The sequence below is a fragment of the Ylistrum balloti genome, unplaced genomic scaffold (assembly GCF_031769215.1).
Source record: "Ylistrum balloti isolate Yb309-2 unplaced genomic scaffold, AGI_CSIRO_Ybal_v1 Utg370556, whole genome shotgun sequence".
Classification (NCBI taxonomy): Eukaryota; Metazoa; Mollusca; class Bivalvia; order Pectinida; family Pectinidae; genus Ylistrum; species Ylistrum balloti.
The window spans coordinates 607,254-613,573 of NW_026782350.1; positions in this window are offsets into that span (position 1 = coordinate 607,254).

The window sequence follows — 6,320 nt, forward strand, 5'->3', positions numbered from 1 at the left end:
AATTAGATCCAGTAAATTGTAATTTAGATGAGCTAAACGTCTGTTTGGAAACATGCGCTGATATTCTTATCTGTACTGCTAAGACAAATATATCAACTAAATCATTCAGAGGCTATCTAAAACCATACTGGAACTACGGTAATCTTAAACAATTGCACTCCACAATGAGGCAGTATCGAAACATATGGCTAGTTCATGGAAAACCACACGATTGAAGAGTGGAGTCGTTCAAAAATTATGAATTTTCAAAATGCAATTTTAGACACGAGCAACGACGCGCCCGAAGAGCGTACGAACAAACGCAGTTCGTTAACTTCAGGAAAAATGCTAGTGTTGATATCGGTACCTTCTATAGATTTGTCCGTAAAGGTCGTTCTAACAAGCAAACCTGTCACGAATTAAAGGTTGACGGCAAAGTTATCAGAAATTCGAAAGAAATTCACCGTGTATGGTTTAATAATTACTCTACACTGGCGAAACCGAACAATAACAGCGCATTTGATGTCGACTTTAAAGCTCACATCGAGACACAATTGGAAACTATTTCTGAATCAGTAGATGATAACGAATGTGATATATTAAGAGAAGAGATCACAAAGGAGGAAGTGAAACGCACTATCGCAGGCATGAAACCTGGAAAGTCTCCTGGCCATGATAGTATCGTTAAGGAGCATTGTAAATATGCAGGTGAGACACTTGTTAAATTTCTTACTAAAGTGTTCAACACTATTGTTGTGATTGAGAAATATCCCGTGAATTTCAAGAAAGCAAGTGTGATTAGCTTATTTAAAGGCGACAAGAAAAATAAAATGGACATCAACAACTATCGTGACGTCACACTTACATCTGTACTACAAAACAAAAACTAGAAAAAGTTCTGTATGTCAGAATATCGCAACAATCAAATGATATCGGCTTTCCTTCTCCACTACAACAAGGCTTCAGATCGGAGTGTGGTAACATTACGGCTGGATTTATAATAAAAGAAAGCATACTTCATTATAAAGACCGGGGGTCGACGGTTCTGGTTGCGTTCCTAGACAATCAGAAGGCATTCAACTCGGTCTGGATAGACGGTTTGTTTTACAAACTATCCAAACTAGGATTTAACGGCAAGATATGGCGACTTCTCCGCGACTCATTTACTTCAGTAACTTCGCGTGTGCTTTTCAGAGGATGCCTATCGGAACCCTATGACGTCCTGCAAGGCGTCGGTCAAGGCCGAGTGTTGTCTGCGTGGCTATTTTTATTAATGATTAACGACCTTGCGATAGAACTTGACCTTGGTATGAACGGACTCTGCATAAATGATATCCACATACCAGGATTATTCCTTGCTGACGATACTCTCGTTGCTGCAGCTTGTGGTACTCATCTACAACGTAGTTTAGATATAGTATACAACTATTCACTAAAATGACATATGTAGTACAACAGTGATAAAAGTGAGGTTGTTGTTTTCCGTAAACAAACAAAAGACGACATTAGAGGGTATGGCAATCAACATTCATTATTGGGCCAGATCAAATACAGTATAAAGACAGCGTTGTCTACGCAGGTCTGCTTATGACGTCATCTCTAACAAGCGACGAATGTATGGTACAACAGATGGGAAAAGTTAAAAGGACGTTTAATTCCATTATAGGTCTGGGCATACATAATATCGGAATGTTCCCGGCGCTTAGTGTGACTATCTGGAAAAATATCTTACTTCCGTCACTAACATATGGTTGCGAACTGTGGAACAACGTCTACCGGGCAGTAACATGGGCTGACATAGAAATACTACAGCGAAAAGTCTCTAGACGATGCCAAGGTTTTGAATATGATTCACCTTCGTGCGTGACCATTCAATCGTTTGGGTTTATGGGAAAACCAAGCATTTGTTGACAAATATATGTTACTGTTTTGGAATCGGCTAAGTAGAGGGAATCCAAAATTCCTGTGGAAGAAGATTGTTAACGCGCGTGTGTGCGATTTCGTCGTTGGTGAATCTGCGACGACATACTTTGTTCCCGACATCGTCAGATTACACAAAAAGTACATTTTTTTTCTTTTCGATGACTATTTCTCAAATGGGGACGCGGCCAGGCAAAATAGTTGGTAAAATTTTGTCACAAATGTTATCCACTTCTGCCAGGATGAACAATGGCGAGCTGAGCTGAGGGAGCGAGAAGAGCTGTGCGTTTACTCGGGATATTAAAAAAACTCTTATTTTACATCCATTGTGGCAAGTTGGTGAAAAATATCCATCGTACATTTGGAAGTTGGCAGAAATGATCAAATTATCATTTTTTTTAACTTCCAACTCCACAATATTTGTTACATCTTGCTCTTCCATAGCCTGAATGTCTTTCCAAAGGATGTCCTCTCTGATATTTTGTTGTTTTTTCTTGTGTGATGAGTAGGATATAGTTTTACCTCTTATATTCATTAATAAAGTTTCAAGAAATAATTGATCATCTATTGTAAACAAAATGTCATCATCTGAAATACTACTTAAATTGTTAATATTATAAACTGGGAGACAATATTGGGCCTTTGTCTCAAATATACAAGCTTTCACAATATTTACGTATTCAAGATCTTGTAGAAGACTATCATTAAATTTTCAAACGCCCTTACCAGCTATAAATTCATTGAGTTTTAAGGATATTGTTGAAAAAGAATGATCAGATTCTATATCTAATTTGTTAGTACTGGATATAAGATTCTCCGAGAGAAGAAAGAAGTCTAGTCGAGCTCGCGTAAGTGGGTTGCTTTTCCTCGATGTATATCTCCTAAAATCTTCATGCTGCTCTCTATAAATATCCACCAAGCCAAAATTATCAATGATTTCCTCAACCTTATATCTGGCTATAGGACTATTAAGATTCCTATAATTTTTATCATAATCAGATTTAGGATTCAGGACCAAGTTAAAATCAACACAAATAATGACATATTTATTTGCAAATTCTTCAACAGTTTCAGTAAGAATATTGTAAAACTCGGGGTCATCATTATTCCGGTCATATAAATTGTTGAGAGTGATTCTAAAAGATTCTATCTCCATATCTAAAAAATTCCCAGTATTATCTTTCTTCTCTTTATGTACCTTAAATTCAAAATTATTTTAAAAAGAACGGCCACCCCTCTCGCTTTAGATTTAAAAGAATTAAAGTAACATTGAAAACCCCATTCACTTCTTATTATATTTTCCAGTTCTAGAGTAAAATGTGTCTTGTAAACAAAAAATACTACTGTTTGTAGATCTCAGATAAGAGAAAACATCCTTGCGTTTATTCTAATCCCCAAGACCTTAACTATTTGCCGATATGAATTCTATTTCAGCTATAGGTTGATCCATCCCGGAGGCGTAGTTAAAACGTAATCAATCCTTATTTGGACTTTTCGTTTTGTGTTGACATTTTCCTAAAATCGTTTTGGCTTACTCTTTATATTTTTCGCACTATCCTTCCTGTATTCCGAAGTACTTTCCTCAGCATATTTTTTTCCCTTTACTATTCAATCTTTGTATTTGGCTTCCGAACGATCGTCCATATAATTATGACAAGCCAATTGTTAATGATCGATTTTCGTCCACGCAACGTCTATTAAACGCATGCTGTACCTTTCAACTTCAATGCCTATTTATTCCAATTAATATTTATTCACACTTGGCTGAAAAATGCCTTTTACATATCAACCGCATCACCTGCCTGTACCATGTTCCAATTGACTTTCCCCATCTCTTTCATCGTTCTATCGTAGTATCGCTTGATCGTGCGCGGTACTTGATAAATATTATTTGCTGTATACATATCACATAACAATACTTGTTTGTGTCTACCAGGTTCCATATCCTCGATCCCCTTTCATTATATTGAAGAAGTTCCGTGTTATGTCAAAAAGATTGTAAAAGACACTTGAATAACAACTTTTTAATACAATAATTATTATGACATTCTGGAAAGGTTCTTCAACCTATATCAGATAATTAGGATCGTTAACCGGAGAAACACACAAAGATGAAAAAATTAACAAAAACATCAAACAAACTAAAAGATAGACGGCAGTTTTGGTATTTTCATACGTTCCAGCCAATCAGAGCCGAGGATTGACTGTGACATATTCCTTTAGAAACTGATCCTCATGCTGAAGATAGGTCTTCGTGGTGATGTTGATTTCATAAGATGACGTAACTAAAGCATCGATTGCTCATGACATGTTTCAGGTAACGACCTCCTGTGCGCCAACCAGTCATTCCATATCGAAACACACCACATAGTGTTAGTCCTAGTTTTTTCGGAATCCTTTCCATATGTTTCTTTGCGACATCGTCTGATGTAGAATTTTGTTTTGTTTCATTTCCAAACGCCGATAACGACTGTGTCGGAATAAAATATTCCAACTGTGTCAAAGTAATGTTTTCACATTCTGTTTTCAAAATATCGATAAAATCGTCCCTAAAAATGTCTGCAAGGGGTATCTCAACTGATCGTTCCCCTTGCTGTACGAGATCAGTCACAATATAAAAATAACACATAATCCGACATGCTTAAGCCGGAAGAATTTTCATAAAAATAAAAAATACTGCCCTTTTTCAGCCTCTTTCAATCAACGCATTGTCTTACCTCGGTTAACCAATCATGTGCAAGTATACCCTTAATTGGACCATAATTGAACCGCCTTGTACCTTTCAGTCAGCATAGATATGCAGCGCCTCCATCTTGGGAAGGTATTATCGCTAGCACCAAACCATAGCTACACATTGGGCCTCATGCTAGAAATCCCACTAAAAAGTGTAGCTCGGTCACTAGCCCACGTATCAACACAAATAATATTTCATTTTAAAGCTGAGAAAAAAAGTTCTATGTTGTAGTCATCTCAAAGTGGAGTTATCGGGAATCAAAATTAAAGAAAAAGTAACGGAAATATTTAAAATGTAATTATTATTAAAATATATATATTCTCCTCATTTATTTTGCATAGGATAATTTTAACAATAAACTGACATATAATAACCCCCTTGCTTGAAGTACAAGCTACTTTATCTTAAGTACCATGTTGCACCAGTCAAGTGTAAAGTATACACTCCCTACATATGCAGCACTGATACCATAAACCAGTCAACAAATCATGTCTTCTGTCTACATGTTCTGTATTCATCACTAATAAGCCCAAGATAACTATATATTGTACAAGTTATAGGCTAGTTGCTTACTTCGTGACCAAAATGAAACTACTGTCAAACACAAAACGTAAATGTAATTAATCACACCACTTTGCGAACATGTCAGCGCACAACAGCATGTTACAGTGAAATATAAAAAATACTACTCCTTACATCAGCTGAATTACCATCTCTTAGTATAGCTGCTCAAATACTTAGTGATAGTACTTCAAAAAACCCCTTTCATCATTACTGGAAACACTGCCTGTTACAATGACATCTACTACTCAACACTATACATATGTTTACAAGTCAAAATGAATAGGCCCTATCATACAAAAGTAAATCGGATAAGGCACACATTCTGTAGAACATCAATTTGTACATGGTAGTAACTTGACAGCTTGTACAATACCTTCCCAAGATGGCGGACTGCTAGACACGTCACAGGCGCCGTCGCGCGGCATCTAAGATTATATATCTATGTGGCTGTATCCCGATTTGCCCACTTTTTAAAATAACATGGAGAGAAGAATGTTGTGATAAGGATTATAGTCTATTTCATATTAATTTACCTGTGTTTACCTGTGTTTTACCTGTATTTTACCTTGTGCCATCTAGCCTATTAAATGACAGCTATTTTATTGAGTTTTTAAAAATATACAAAATAAAATTAATCTATAAATTTCAATTTATTTTAATTTATTATCATTTACTAGAGGAGGTAAAAATTCACTAAAATATTACATTATATCAGAATTAAAGTTTTACATTTTTGATAAATTTGTCTGACTTGAATATATATGAAGTATATATTAACGGCCCCATATTAAGTAAATTGATAATGATGATGAAATATTTTAGGAAATTAATCATTATGTATGATTAAAAAAAATATCCATTGGTATTAATAGTATTTATTTTTTATTATGCCTATACAAATTATCTGACTTCTAAATGTAAGTATACTTATATTATTTAATTACCCAAGCCATCGACCTCAAATACAAACAATTATAAGATGATCTCAGAAGTGGTGATGATAGTGCTGTTACCAGATAGTGAACAATGTTCCATGTACGCGCATAATCATTATGATAATGCAAGCTGATGATGAGCAGGTATCCCAGGCCACAAGGATTATTTTTATGTGGGGGAAATCAGA